The sequence below is a fragment of the Lepidothrix coronata genome, unplaced genomic scaffold, assembly GCF_001604755.1.
Source record: "Lepidothrix coronata isolate B3197 unplaced genomic scaffold, Lepidothrix_coronata-1.0 Scaffold3, whole genome shotgun sequence".
Lineage (NCBI taxonomy): Eukaryota > Metazoa > Chordata > Aves > Passeriformes > Pipridae > Lepidothrix > Lepidothrix coronata.
Window position 1 is genome coordinate 9105705 of NW_016690183.1, and position 16157 is coordinate 9121861.

The 16157-nt window shown below is 34.7% G+C and overlaps 1 protein-coding gene across 2 annotated transcripts in view; it reads left to right on the top strand.

The window, feature by feature from the left end:
• Positions 1-16157, top strand: part of CNTNAP2 (contactin associated protein-like 2) — a 1033702-nt gene that overhangs the window by 453247 nt on the left and 564298 nt on the right. The gene's annotated exons all lie outside the window — the stretch shown is intronic.

Below are 16157 nucleotides of genomic sequence, written 5' to 3' on the forward strand. Positions count from 1 at the left end.
AGAAAGCAGTGGGACTGAACAAATGTCACCTGAGTTGCACTGGCAGAAATGTTCTTTTCAGATATTGTACTGATCTATGTCAAATGTTACTGTTTCGATTTCCTGATGGGTGACAGGTTTTGTTTAAGGTTTTTTTGAGGGGGAGGGAAAAGAAGGAAAAATAGTAACAACAGTCTTGTGGTTATTCATGAAATAATGAATATTTGTATGGTGAGCATATATACAGATAGTAAAGTGAACAAAACTTTGGTCATGTAAACATGTTACAAGAACAAAAATAAGGTTTGGAAATGCAGTTAAGGGGTGAGCCAAGTGAATGTTTGCAAGAGCTGATTAGGAAGTATTGAAGTGCTAAAACCTGTGGGCTGAACGGATCTTTTGGTTGTTGCAGTTAATCCTGTCTGCCTGCAGTGATTTTGACTTAAGACATTGTTTCCTTTGGCAGTTAATTCCACATTCAGCTATACTTACTGCTAGGAAATTTACTTATTCGAAATCTCTTTTGCTTGGTTTCATGCTCTTGGCACTAACTAACTATCCATGTCTCACTTGCTGTCTCAAATGGTTGCCATGCACACTTAGAGAACCCCGTACTGTACAGAATAATCTATTGCATCCAAATGTCAAAGTGACTATTCAATGCAGATGAGAAAACTACTATTACTTCCCTTTTGTTGAATCTTACTAAGTTTCACTTGGCCAGATTCAATATTATACCCTGGACATTTTATTTCACCCGCATATAGGATAAAAAAAGTATGAGCTAAAGACCCTTGAAGCGTCATGTTTGCTATTGAAACACCCTGGGGTAAATAAAATACAGCTCTATATAAATATAAATGTATGTATACATATTTCTGCTCTTACAATTTTGGTACCTGTGTGAATATACACCTAAATAGAGAAAATATTACTGTAGTCCAGTAATCTGCATAAAATTTCCTACTTCTTCTTATGATATTTTATTGCTTACAGTAAGTGTGCCACTAAGCTTCCTGGTCAGACTTTTCTGTCCACCTAAGTGGTGAAACTGCATAAAAAAACTAATTAGCAAAACAGAGGAATCATTTTTAAGTGTTTATTTTGTAAAATCATAAGTTATCATATTTCTAACAATTTTACTAACTTGCTGTAGGTGACAGTGCTTTGAATATGCAGGGATTTTAATGTGGGGAAAAACACAGAACTAAAACAATCATGTATCAGAGGTTACTGTGAGCTGCACAAGCTTTCCTTGTGTCAGTGGATGGAACAGTTAATAGTTCTGCTAAGCATCCAACTGTTTTTCCCCTTTTCTCTTCAATTTCAGTATTCCTGTACTGGGAATTTCTCTACCTATTTGGACCTATGTGTTTGATTTTTAGTCATCATCTTCACAGATCATCTGTTGCAAACATAGCCTGATATTCTCTTTCTGACATTAAAGGCACATGGCTGAATACTCACATCAAATTATGGAAAGGGAGGGAAATGAACTGTGAACTTTTTCTTTTCAAACTTTTAAAGATCTGTTTGAATATGTGCTCTATTGGTAAGTTTCCTTCCTTCTTAGTGTATTTTTTCTACCTGTTTGCCATCCAAGAGAATTGGGTTTTTCCTAAAGGTCATGCAAATGGATACATTTTATCCTCCAGATATTTGAGATGATTGTGACTGTTCCTATATACGTGTTCATATATTTTGGCATGAAAAAATAAGTAAGAATGGGCTTGAATCCATTTCTTACTTTTGATTGTTACCACTAACCAACATGGGTCTCTTTTGGTAGTAGGTACCACTTCTTTGTTAAAATATCTATCTCCTGCATTTTTGAAGTATTTTGAAAAATAAGAGTTTGTTGTAGTGTATTAAGAAATACATTTCTAGAATGAGAAGATTCAGGCTGAAACAGAAAAGAAAATATTTCCAAATACTTAATTGTTCTAAATTAAATATTTCAGAAAGATTTGACATAAAATGAATTTGAAAATATGTTTATCTTTTATTCTTCATCTTTACATTAATCTGATACAATATGGTTGTTTCTTCCTGTCAGCTTTTTACAGCTAGTAGCAAAATGAAAAATTCATTACTTTTTACTTCCAGTTGTAATGAGGTTACTGGTGGATATTCTCAAGCACCACAGCTTTGAGAACTGCAACAACTGTGTGTATTCTTTACAGGTTCATCTGTTATCTGGCAATGAAAGTACAATCAATCAGAGAAAAAGAAGTATATTTTGTATGAATATATTGCCCACCAGCTTGTTCAGTTGTATTCTCAGGCAGTTTTCGATTACACTTAATATTTTTTTAATCATTCAGCATTTCCTTTAGAAGGATGTAGGCAGCTGGCTTGTTTGAAAAGGCTTTGTGTGTGTGTGTGTGTGTGTGTGTGTGTGTGTGTGTGTGTGTAATTAAGTAAAATTTGTCCCTGCTAAATAAACAGAATGTATCACCAAATATGATAAAATCTTGCAGATTTTGATGAAGGTTTATTAAAGTCAGCTCTGTCTCTTCTCTTGTGGAAAAAAGCAGTATAACTTTTTCCAATAGGTTTTCCAGTAACTGCCCACACATCCTACAGATGGGATATTCCATACAGTGGTCTGTAATCAGTTAATAGGAGGATGGAGATTTTAAAAAATATCCCTCAATTAACAGCTGAAAAAGTAAAACATGAGAGTAAAGTTAGAGTATGCTTTTCCACAAAGTAAGGATGGTAGCATTCAGGTAAATGCAGTCAAAAACTTCAGTCTAATCACAGTAGTCTTGCCTTTAATCTTTTTTTTTTGCCTGAATGAACATTCATGATGGTTTTGCCCAGCATTATTTTCTTCCATTCCTGTAAGTGGTGATTGATCCATTTGTCCATGATGACTTATTCACTAGAGAAATCAGATTTTTTTTTCTCATTAAACAAAAAACTTCAGCAGATTTCAAACTATAGGTCTTGGTTCTGTGCCATTGATTTGGAACCTGAAGGGCCTCACTGGTATTTGTTTTCTTGAATGTCTGGAAAAAAATATATTAAGGATGCAGTTACTTCCAGACTCAGTTCAATTTATTCTGCTCTTTCCCTAAAGTTTGGATGAAGATGATGCATTTTGTATTTTTTATTTTAAGCATGGCAAATGGAGTCTTGCTATGAGTAAATTCTTATTTCCTCTCTCCCAAAGGTTAGTGTTCTCTGATAAGAAACTGCATATATCAAAAGGTCAATATTGTTGTCAGGAAATAAGAAGATTTAACTCTTCATAGTAATGCTTTTGTAAGGTAAAAATGAGCCTTGGCATTTACATGCAGTATATCCCTATAGAGAGTTATATTTCTGGATGAAGTACTGTATTAAAGGTGGAGTCTCATGTTCATTAGCATACTTTTGGAAAATTAGGTCACTCTGATGCCAGCTTTTCTCTGAATCCTCTAAAACAGGGAAAAAGTTCATGTTTTTCCACCTCATAAGGGTGACACAGTATGGTCCTTCTCTAGTGGCCAATAAGGGTCCTCTTACCCTTCACTCACTGCTGCCATTGCCCTTAAAGAAAAGATAACAGTACAGCTGGAAGGGACCTATAACAGTCCAATTGCTTGACCACTTCAGGGCTGACTAGAAGTTAAATTATTGTGTTAAATAAATTGTCCAAATACCTCTTAAGCACTGTAGCTCTATGAATTGCCTTCACCAGACTGCGAGGGATACTTTTCCAAGGTAAACTGAAGAACGCATCAGCCTGCTCCTGGCTACATTTGTACCGTGTGTTAATGCTTGTGAACATCAGCTCCGAAACAGAGTCAGAAAAATAAAATTAAATTCTGTTTCCAGCTGTAACCTTTGTGTTATATATCCTTGAAAGACTGCTGGCATTTCAAGCAAATAGTCTCTTTGTTATTTGTCTCGTGGTGAGGGCAGGGAATGGAAAAGAGTGAAATAGAACGGAATGGAATAGAACAGAATGGAATAGAACACAACCGAACAGTTATGCCATGTTACACTTTGAGTTCTGTATGAGAAGCTACAACCTAGTAGATAGGTAATCTTTGAGTGCATTTTCCTGGCAAATTGAATTCTGAGATCTACATTTACTAAGAACAAAAAGTTGTTATATGGACGATAATTATATACATATATACCTATTTCGTGTACTTAATCTGAGTACATGAAATAGTATTTTTTTCTAAATAAACAGCTGTCCTTCCTATACAATCTAGAAAATCAGAAAACCAACCTCTTCAAAAAAGTGTTTAGAAATTTTATAGTTTAAAAATATATCTTTAAATAATGAAGAAATCTATAGAAATTTCGAAAAGCCTGTAAGTTATTTGAAAAGGGACAAAAATAAGTAATTTTTTATACCTTCTTAATTCAGTATATTCATCAGATTTTATCAGCCAGGATTTTATAGTTTCATATTGATTATTGTTAAAAAAATAATGAGTAGCTTAATATGGAATGGAATCCAATCCCAATCCCCTGGGAACTTTCCTGCATGGTTGTGTTTCTATCTTTTCATTTACAGATTGATGAGGTAATTGGAATTTAATTCTTTCAGTATGGACATGTTCTTTATTGCTTTTTCATTCCTCAAGACGATATGTATTTGTCTTCTTGGCTTTAAATAAATTGAAGATCTTGGGAAACCAGTGTTCCAAAACCATAGGTTTTTTTCTCATAAGAGAAAAAAATCCTTGGAGCATCAATAATTTCCTTACCTAAAAAATCCCCTATAAATCGATTAGGAATAACTGCAACTCATGTACCAAACCTACATACAAGCTTGGTGATGCTGTTTTTGTAGTGATTTGTTTTGGTAATTCACTTTGATTACACCAAGTCAGACCTAAGGTATTTTGTTAAGTGGTAGTAAATCAGTAAAGAGAAGCAAACTTTCAGTAAACATGTACTGGTCAGAGAAGTAATTGCTCATTTACTTCAAGGAAGCTGTAGTAGAGGATGTTGGCAATAGCTTGATATGAAAACAACCTGTTGAGCTGCAGCATGTACTAAAAGAGAAACAGATAGTGTGGGTTTACAGTCATAAATTCAGCTGAGTTCTCTTGCCTTACTGGTGAGTCGTGACTTGTATTAATTCAGCTTATTGATGGCTTACAGTAAATGGTTGTTAAACTGAGGCAACAGTTTTAATAAACATCTTCAGTACTGCCCTTTTATTGACTGCTGTTCTAGGAGAGTCAAAAAGAACCTAGTTAAGTCTGTGTTTTAGCTGTTTATCATTGCAACCTTTCTCTCACTGATCAAATTTTTCTCTTCCCTCTGTTTTTAGTTCTTTTCTCCAAAAGCTTCCATTATGACTCCTGTCTCATTGCTTTAATTGTATGTAGTTTCCTGATTCCAGTCCTTTCTTGTCTGACTTTTCATATAGTGTGAAAAATGAGGGAACATTCAGGATTTTTTTCTGAATTTTGAATGATAGAAGAAATGCACAGTCCCTTTCATGCATTTAGATAATGAATTTGTGGCCAACTTGTGAGTAAAAATTAATTGTTTGGCAGTTCTCACCTGTGGAAAAATGTTAGCATAATTTCAGTTGAACTGTATTATACTTCAGGAACTTTGTAATTCTTTTTAAAATATGGATATGTGGTAGTGAGCGTAACTAAATTTGAGGTGATTTTTGGAAATGTGAGGTTCGGGATATTTAAAAAATTTCAATTTTATAAATTTGATAAATTTCAAACTCACTTGAGAGATACATCTTTCACCACAGTCAAATTCAACAAAGGACTTCTGTAAATTTAGAAATAAGATTACGTGTGGCAGCTTTAGGGGTAGGTGTTTGTTATCATTAGATGTAGTGTAATTAATCACAAGTATTAATTGTATACAACATTGATTTTAAAAGCCAACCTGCAAGATAATTGCCCAGGCACTGAGTATGCCTCTGAAAACCTAAGCTAGGTGGTAGTAGAAATCACCTAATATGAATATTGGAAGACAGTACCATACCCTACATTCTGCTGAAGGTTCCTTCTGATTTGTCGTAAATTTTGGAGGCAGCAGAGGAGAAAGAAGACTGCTGTTTTTCCACTGCAAACTTATAATAAGGCCTGGTGTCATCATACCACAGGCTTTCTGGTAACTGTATATTAAATGCTTACAACCATTTTTGTGCAATTTGTGCCGGCGAGACTTCAACTTGAGCACATCTGAGTTATTTGGCAATTCTACTGAAAATCTCTAATTTTCCATTACTCCACCTTAATTCTGACCCTAGTTTTAACAGCTATGTCTTAGAACAGCTGCAGACACAGTGAAAGAAATACCATTTTATGGCACTGTATTTTCCACAGATGAGTGGGGAAATTAGGACAACTGATCTTCTTTCATAATGCAGACATTAAATACTCATTGTGAATAAACCAACTTCTTCCTTTTATTACATCCTGCTGTAAAGAGAAACTTTATCAAGCTAGGCAAGCGCATACTCCCAGATTATTTTACCCAAGAGAGATCTTAGCTATCTTTTCCATGCACTTTGAATTTTGTTTATGTTAGCATATAGATAAAGTGAGTATTATTCTTGTATTTGGGTGTACAAATTTCTATGTTACCAATAGAATCCTTAGTTTGAGCTGAAGGAAAAATACTTTGACCAATTCAAATCCCATTGAACCTCGGAAAATCATCACTCCAAAATTACATTAGGATAGGCTGAAAGATTTATTCCTTTCCTAATAATTTCTGATAATTTTGAAAAGTTTCCTGCTCAGCTGTGTGAGAAAACCCAACTAGACATTTAATACCCATTTTTTAACTTGTTGTTTTACTTTCTTACGCCTTAAAAGTTGAAAACACTTAGCATAACTAAGTGTTAGTTTGTAAAAGAATGAAGCTAGAATATCTCAACAATTTATCTTTTTCTGTAAAATAAGAAATCTTTTTTTTGTTGTCACACACTTTACAAACAGCTTTTAATGAAGTTTATCTTTGCATTTTCTTTATTTTTCCATTGAAAGTTTTAAGTCAAAGAATTCTTTAAGTCAAAGAATCATTTTGTAGCAGCTGAAAAACATGCTGCTACAAAATTTTCGTCCATCAGTACTAAAACCAATAGCAACAAAATACTTTTAAATTTGTGCCTTAGTTTCTTTCAAAGAAACTTTCCTTGTTCTTATTGAGGGGTCATTTCCCTTGACTTTAGGGGAATTATAGCAAAGCTGTATTTCACAGCTTGAAGAAAACATAGTATTTAAAATCACAAACAAAATAACTTAGGACATTTAAAGAAAATTGGAATAGTTCATTTTTTTTTAAATTTTATACATGTTTTCCCTAGGTTGCATAGCTCAAGAGTAGAGCTTATATTATTCAGCTAGATAAGAATGTTGGCATAGAATATATTTTTATTCACTTTTTTTTTGTATCTGGTGTTTCAAAGGGTGACAGTCTGTTACTGTCAGCTTTCAGGCATTACCTTTTTCTTGACTTAGTTTTCTGAAACCAAACATTACTTGACTATGCAATCAACATTATGTGATGATAAACTGCATTGACTCTCAGGAATTTCTGTTCCGGTACTACCAGAAGAGACTCATGCTGAATCTGCTCTACCTGAAGACTGATTGTCATTTTTAGTGAACTTTTACAATTATATACTATAAACAAAGAAGAGTCAGTTTAATAAAATAATGCAAACCAAAGCATAGGATCAACATAATGCTACAAGTGGTTCCACCATAGGTGACTTTGTAAAGTAAATACATTACCTGCACCTACATATGGTTGGTCCTATCAAATGTTTTGCTGACCAAGCAAACCTACACAAGCACTGTGCTGCTGAAGACACTTTATATCCTACTGTCTTGCAAATTACGTGGTCAATTCCAGATATAAGAATTTATTTTTTTTAAAACAAAGTGTAAAAGAGTAAAAAAAAAAAAAAAATAGAAAAAGAAAGGGGCAATAAACTGGAAAAAGGAGCAAGTTGAACAGAGGAGAGAAAGCTGTGAGCCTCCCATTGTAAGGTCTGTCCAAATACAGCTAAAGGTGATAGTAGTGACAGGAGCAACAAGATCCTTTCTCTGACTCGCTGTGGCCATGTAGTCTATACCTAGTTCAGGATCAGGACTGTGCAACCAGTGGGGATAAAGCAGGTTCAGGGGATAAGGCAGAAGTTAGATCCAGGGAAGATGAATGCATGGCTTTACAATAAAAGTTGCTCTTTATTTCACCCTTTTCCCTCTGGTGTCTGCATTAAATCTTAGTTTCTAACGGTAATATGAGTCCTTCACGTCCATGTCCATCCAGTAGGCCCAATTTCTGATATCTCTCTTCAGATCCATTGATTTTCAGCCTCCAATTCCTTCTCTTCATCAGATATGATATTCACTCAGCTTACTGGTTTTCTGCTTAAATTTATTTCAGCCTCTTGCTTTTCGAGATTTTTTCATACTTTTGTGAACGACTTTATAGAATAAAGAGACCTGGACTTCTGTTGTCTTCAAAGATTTGAAGTATAAGCCTTTCCCAAAGATTTTGATCTTTTAACAGTAAATCAGCGATGATTAGATGTTGCTTCATGTATTATGTATCTCGAACAGACACCTTACTTGACATTAAATTGAATTTTATAAGAAAAATAATTATTAAAATAATTATTAAAATTTCTGAATATTATATCTCAAATTCTGGATTTATATTTTTTATTTGATCAAAACTTAAAAACCTAATTAGATTTTTTACAGATAAAAAAAGCTATAAAACTGATATTTGATTCCATTATGGATTTTTAACCATTAACATTGCAAATTTTAATTATTTTTTTTTTTCCTGATGATGGGTAAGAGATAGGGTGGAGAAAGAAGTTGGCATTTTTTGAGGAAAAAAGCTACATTTTGATTTTAAGCTTTACAGTAAAACAAGTTATGACCATTTACTTCAAGGATAGTATTTGGAAAACAAACTGTTTATTCAATTATAAACATTTACAACAGCATATTGTCTCCTTTCGAAAAGTAGGAGCTAGCTTTTGTAACTACGTATTTATTTATTCAGGGTACACTTAGCAACATCAAACCCCCTCGAAGTTCTGCAGACATTTGCAATCTAAAAGGAACTTTGCCCAAGTGTTTCAGAGCAAAATATGCTGATTGGGACATTTAGTCTGCCACTTGAAGACCATGACTTCATTCTTGTGAAAGTGAAAAAAAAAAAAAGAAAAAAGTTATGACCCCAGAATAAACTGTCAGAACACTGTCAGAAATAAAGCAAAGGAATCAGTACTTTGTTCACAGTCACTGTAGTAAGACCCCTGAATCAATCTGGTAATTTTTTAATGAGACATAATCTACAATGAGACATAAGAAGAAATGTTTTTCATCTGCTTAGTGCTCAAAAACTTAAAATATGCAACAATATTGTCATAATGAAAACATATTAACAATTGCTGACATGTCATATTCAATCCATACAAACCTGGGGATGTACAAGTGTAAAATAAACAGAAGAAAACTGAGTTGGGCATTTGTTGTTTAGTTTCAAAAGTAAATTTACAATTCACAATAGTTCCAGTACATGCTCTTGTTTCTCAAACAGCATGAGATCAAAGGCTTCCTAGAAGAAGTACAGTAGCACTGGCAGTAGGGGGATGCATAGATGAACTCTTGTACTGAGAAACTGTTGGCCTGTCAGGTTGATGTCCAGTACTTGGTTCTGTAAAGTTTCTGGGGCTGGAAATAATCAAGCTTAGTCATTCTTTGCTAGTGTGTGAGAGAGAAACAGGTGGACTTTTAGATTCTTGGATACCCTTACTTGTGTGCTTCCTGTTTTTCAGTGATAAGGACGTGAGCTTTTCTACATCTCCTTTATTTCATTGAAATTTACATAGCATACTTATTAGAATTCTGATTAGAAACCTCATAATGTGAAAGAAGAGTAATTTTTTGTCATGGTATCTAGGCCTTCTCTTCCAACATGAAGAGTAGCAAACTAAGATCTATTCTTCCTGTCTTGTTACATGATGAGAACAATAAATGCTGCTATCAAAGTTTACATGCCTAATCTTAAATTTCTTAATCTGTCTTTGAAGACTTAAAAGAAAAAGAAAGTTTTTTAAAGTTCTCTGTGCCTATAAACTTTCCTGTAAGTATCACACACAGCTTGTTTTAAATGCTTGCAATAGTTAATGTGTACCATTTCACACAATCGCATAAAGGGTTGTCAGCATTTAGGAATCAATTCTGGGAAATTTGCATTGAAAAAGTCTTCTCAAATGTTTTCAAGTTAGCAGCCTATATAAGAGGAGTAAGATTACTCTGACTCTCTTGATACTTAAATAAAAATATTTTCTCTAGAATGTTGCCGTAATTGGACAACATTTGCTTTTCAGTGTCAGATGGGTCAGAGATTAAAGAATTACCTGGGTTATAGCCTATACACCCTAACAGGATACCCAGACTACTAGCTCTTTTTCTTATGAAGCTTTACTGTAGTGACCTACATTTGTTACCTATAGGGATTGTTATTTACTTTGTAAAAAGAACCTTTCAAGTAGGAATGATACTAATGGTGCCTCTTAATGTTCAATGGTATTAATCTAAAACCAGCTGCACATTAGCTGCATAAAATGTTGACATGCATAAAGCTGCATTACAGGGGCACTGTAATTTTTTCCCCTCATCTGTCTGAAGTTGCTACATTCTGTGTTTTCTGTAATTCCTTCTTTAAAGCTTTATATATAACAGTGCCTTGTTTCTCCTCTCTCTCTCTTTTTTTTTATTTTGCACAAAATTTCATTTATCCAGCATGACTTTTCATGTTACTGTAAAACCTGTTGTGATATGCTTTGACCATGAACCCAGAAGTGGCAGTCACACTGTCTTTGTGTCAGTGAAACAGAAGTGCCAATGCATTAGCAGTACCTACTAGGTGTCTGGTTTTCAGTGTCATCAGCTCTTCCTCAAGAAGGCCAAATGACAAGCTTGTCTCCTGCAAGGTTACCATTCCAACATGAGTAAAGCACAAAATACTGAAAACACTTCGTACTTTATCAGTGTAAATAAAAAAATATTGGAACTCTTGCAAATAAAAAACATATATAATAAAAAATTACTGATGGCCCTGTACAAGATACCGCTAAGGGATAAAAGTTTAATACTTAGCCTTCCAAATATTTTCTTTACAAAAATATAAATAACATAAACCAGATCAGATTTAAGTACTGTGCTAGTTAAAATTGTGCTGTTAAGAAGTATTTAAAACTTTAATTTTTGATGACTTTGGAGTTTCCGTTTCTTTGTCTCTGACTGTCTCATACAGTTCATTAGGTACTCATATCAGTTGGTTTTCATCTTGGATGAACTGCAATTTCATGACAGAAGGTTAAATTTAGAGCAACTTTATTTTCTTCTCTGTTTTCTTGAATCTGTGTATCTAATCATATTCTTCTATATTTCTATTCAGGAACTATGGATTTGATGTTAATGAAGAGACTTGATTTCTTAGAAAATCAAAATTCCCATTTATTTCCCCTACATAAAGACAAAGACTAGAATTCATATAAAGTAGTTTCTTTCACAGGAGGCATTGTTGGCAGAAATTGTATTGGATAAGAAATTGTATTGGATAAGCTAAAGAGTCTTTGGTCCCTTTACATCTAGCTACAACAACTTACTTATAATAATAACTGAACGTTTACCACCTGACCATACCATTCTGGATGATAGAAATGTTTCAGAGAAGTAAAACTGTTCCATGTGTTTTATTGGACTTCCTTGGTACCTTTCTTACTTTTCTGGAACAATTTTTCAGTGCAATCAGTTTTTTTAAATATATTACTGGGGGTGTAGATAAGTAAATAGAAGAAGCATAAAAATACCAAATAACATTCAGAATAGCAACATTTAGGCAAATAACCACTATATTCTCTGAAAAATCAGAAGTAGTTTCTAGCATTGCTAGCAAAATATGTTACTAAATTAGATCACAATTCCCATATTGTACTTTTTATTGTCCTCAGGTTGTACAAAGTTAATAATTCATCTCTGTCATGGAATATGACATTTCTTAAAATGCAGAAAAACATTCTGATTCCTCTACAGGAATTTTCTCAGATTTTGTGTTTATTTTACAGAAACAGCTCTGTTTTTCAGATTTTTTTTTAATTGAATATAACTTTAAGGGAATCCCCTTTTTTTTTCATGGTTCTCCCAGAACACTTTCGTTCAATATTTCAACATTCAGATTTTTCAAAACACTCAAATTTTGTAAAACTCCTAGTAATTTTCTAATTGCAGCAACATGCATATTTCTATAAACTCAAATGCAGTGCTGTGCTCAGATGAAACAGGTAATTCAGCGGCATAGTCTGGAAATATTACTTATCTAAAATATGTATGACATTAGCTAGGAAAAAATGATCATTTTAAGATTGTGTTTTATACCTTTGTTCTGACCAGATGCCTGAACTTCACCAGTTACACATGCACTCCCCAAAAAAAAGTGAATTAAACATTTATAAATCTTTGAATTTTGTCACCAAGTAGAAATTAAAATTCAAATATGTTGTCACATTACTAGGTAATGCACAGTGAAAAGGAACTGTTTTTAAAATATTTCTTTTTATTTTTATGAAGTGTCAAAGCACAAAGAAACTCTGATAATATCCAGAGATTTGTTTTCTTGAAATCCATACTAATTTAATTCAATTCAATTACTTATTAAAAATCATTGATTTGTCTTTTTTTATGGTTGATAAGAAGAAAAGAGAAATATTTTTTTAAAAGTCCAAAAATAACACATGTTGCAGTTCAACGAGCATGAGATATTCAGTGTTCACCTTTGTTATAAGAATAACATCATCCTTCAACTGTGTGCACTGTGTAATCAGAAATCAAAAAATCCTATTTATACAAAGGATTATGTCTTTTCTAGCAGCTCAGTACTGGTCATACCAGGTTTCATATGAGATTTATTATAGTATGTTCATTGGTAATAACAATATCCACACTTCAGCTATTTTGTCACTGAAATACTGGTGCAGTCATTTGGAAGCTGTCCAAAAGTAATATGGATTTTACAAAGAAAATGAAATTATATACATCTAATGCAGCAAAGCATGTAAGGAGGACTGAGGTACTCATAAGAAAATTGCGCTATTAGCATACACCAGAAAACACTAGTCAGTTAAACCCGTTTTTAACTATACTGACACAGAGAGGCAGAGGCTTTGTCCCTCTGATAGAGGAACTTAGGCACACAATGAAACTGTCCTCTGAGAAAAGGCCATGAGAGGTGCGTTCTATAAGTACCTGAAAGAAGGTTGTAGTGAGGTGACATTCAATTTCTTCGCCCAAATAATAAGTGACAGACTAAGAAGAAATGGCCTCAAGTTACACCAAGGGAGGGTTTCGATTAGGTATTGGAAAAATATATAGGAATATACATAGGAAAAATTTCTTCACCAAGAATGCTACAGAGCATTGGAACAGGCTGCCCAGGGAAGTTTTTGAGTCACCGTCCCTGGAAGCATTTAAAAGAATAGTGAATAGGGGCATGGCTTAGTGATGAAGATGGTAGTGTAAGCTGAATGGTTGGACCCGATGATCTTAGAGATCTTCCCCATCCTAAATGTTCTATGATGATTCTTGATTTAAAAAACATAATAGTTTTAGAATGTATTTGCCTCTTTGCATCCATATAGCAAACACAGACACAGCGAAACTTTCTTTTGCTGGTAACATAACATGGGTGTTCCCTGGTGATGAAGACCTTCCACCCACCAGGTACAGTACATCTGCAGTTTCTCAAGAGCTACATTTTTCTTCCTGTAGCAGCAGTCCAGTATTTCATATATTTAGTGTATTGTATTTTGTTTTCGTTTATATTTTCATGAACATTTATATTGTGGACTGTCAAACACTGTGTGGTCATAAAAGCCTGAGAAAGAGACAAGCGGGAAAAATCTATTCTGCTATTCAATTTGTAAATATAGTTGAATGCTTCTGATACAAAATATTAGTGTTAGATACTGACTTTGCTAAAGAAAGTCATGCATATAATAAATCAGCAAGATATAAAAAGATTCATGTTGTCAGGCCCCAGGTATTATCAGTTGGAGTCAGAACGACTATCAGCATGTTCTCTCATTGCTCAAGAGCAAGAAAATAATAAGATTTTGAACAATAAAGCTAAGGACATAATTTATAAACTATAGATTCAGCCAAAAAGTGTTGTATTGGGATCAATATATTCAAAGAAGGATATATAAATTATATGATTTAATCTTGTTTAGTAGCTTAGTAGTGGTAGTGGCAGTTATTTTCCTGGGGATAAGAATTTTGTTTGAGTGTAGCCTAAATTACAGAAAGGAGGAGCTTAAAATTAGAAACAGAGCAAGGCAAGGTGATTTTCTTTTCAAGCAAGATAAATTTCTTTCCATATTTAAATTACGAACTTATCATCTACTACTTGTATTAAGAATCCTTTGATGGTCATTAGAAAAGCGGAGAGCAGTCCTGTAGTACCAGGCTCTTTCAGAAGCATGATAAAAAAAGGCATTTAAGACATGATGAATACCTCCTCTTCTCTCATCTGTTTTCCTGAGCATTAATCTATGTCCAAATGAATATGTACATATTTATGTATTCCTAATGCAGACAGTAGAACAAAATGCACATTTTTTAAATTCCTTATAGTTACCATAATACTGTTTCTTTCTGTTCCCAGGTGAATAGATAAATTTTTAAACAATATATTTATGCAGAAAATTTTGAGTACAGATATTCCCCTGTTTGTGCCTCTTTGCCAGCCTATATTAGGTGTTCTTCTCTTTTAGTTCATCTTGTTAAGGTTGCAAATTATCTACCTAGGGTATAAATTTGACAGACAGGTAAGTACATGGAATCACTAGTGGAGATTATGTGGTATGAACCACTTTAAATTTGCACTATGGGCCATAATGAAATATGAGCCCATCATAGGTCAGAGCCTTAGATAGACTGTCAGGAATAGATCTGGAAAGGAATAAAGAAAAGTAGATAGTATTAAAAATGGTGAATGCACTTCACAAGATGGAATGCTCCCTCCTTGGGAGGAAGAATTCTGCTCTGTTGTAGGGCCAGACTTCTGGATGAGCCTCGAAGTAGGTATTCTTTTTCTCATGTTTATTCTTTACTGCTATGCAATCAGTTTCTAATCAAGTCTAATTCTAGAAGTACTTTCCCCTGACTATTTTCTTTTGAATTCTGCCTTCAATCCTCCAGAAAGATAATTATTGGATTGCTAATATCTGATAGCATATAAGGTTTTCCCAGAAGAAATATTTGCAGTATAAAGCTGAAGGTTGTTGGTAGACTGTGGTTGGTGCACCTACCCTGCTTTTTGCTGAATTCCCTCTCCTGGGAGATGGGCAGAAAAATGTAAGGATAGTGAAACCCTCATGTATTGAGATGGTGATGTTTACTAAGAAAAGCAAAATCTGCACACACAAACAAAGCAGAAAGAGGAATTCATTCACTGCTTCCCATCGGCAGGCAGGTGTCCAGCCAAATCCTAATGTGCTGGTGTGGTGGTTTGGACCTTGGTTTTTCCCCCAGAGGTTGAAAAGTGGTAGACCCCAAGGGGTGGAAACCCCTGGAAGTCTTGAAGTTTTGCCCAATGGGCGCTCCTGCGAAAATGTAAACATATCACAAGCACCGGAAGAGATGAGTTGTAGTTTTGGTTGTTGGGAGGTGAGGTGGCCATGTTGTAGAGCCACGAGGAAGGGGCTCTGAGCCCCACAGGGGGGCTCTGGCCCCCCAACCCCCAGCTGGGTGGACTGCAAAGACCTGGAACAGCCTTAGACTAGGCTAAGTGTCTGTAGTATGCCGGGAGATGTTTTTCTCCATGGGCGCAGAGCAGCAGCCGGCACTGACCAGAGAAACAGTGGCACAGAGCCAGGACAGATAAGACCTGAACCGGAGAAGCAACAGAGACATGCAGCATCGCAGAAAGGACTCCTGGAAAGAGAGAGAGAGAGAGCCAGCAGCAGAGCTACAGAGTTTGGGGTAAGACTTAAACCAGACCCCAAAACTCCCTTGGAGACCCCTCCTAGAGAGAGGAGGAGTAAATGGACTCCTATTTGAGAGGAGCCTTGGAGTACAGCAGTACTGGAGAGAGAGAGGAGCTAAGAAGCTCAAAGATGTCCCGGAGCTGGACCGGGATGGCCAGATGGAATGCAG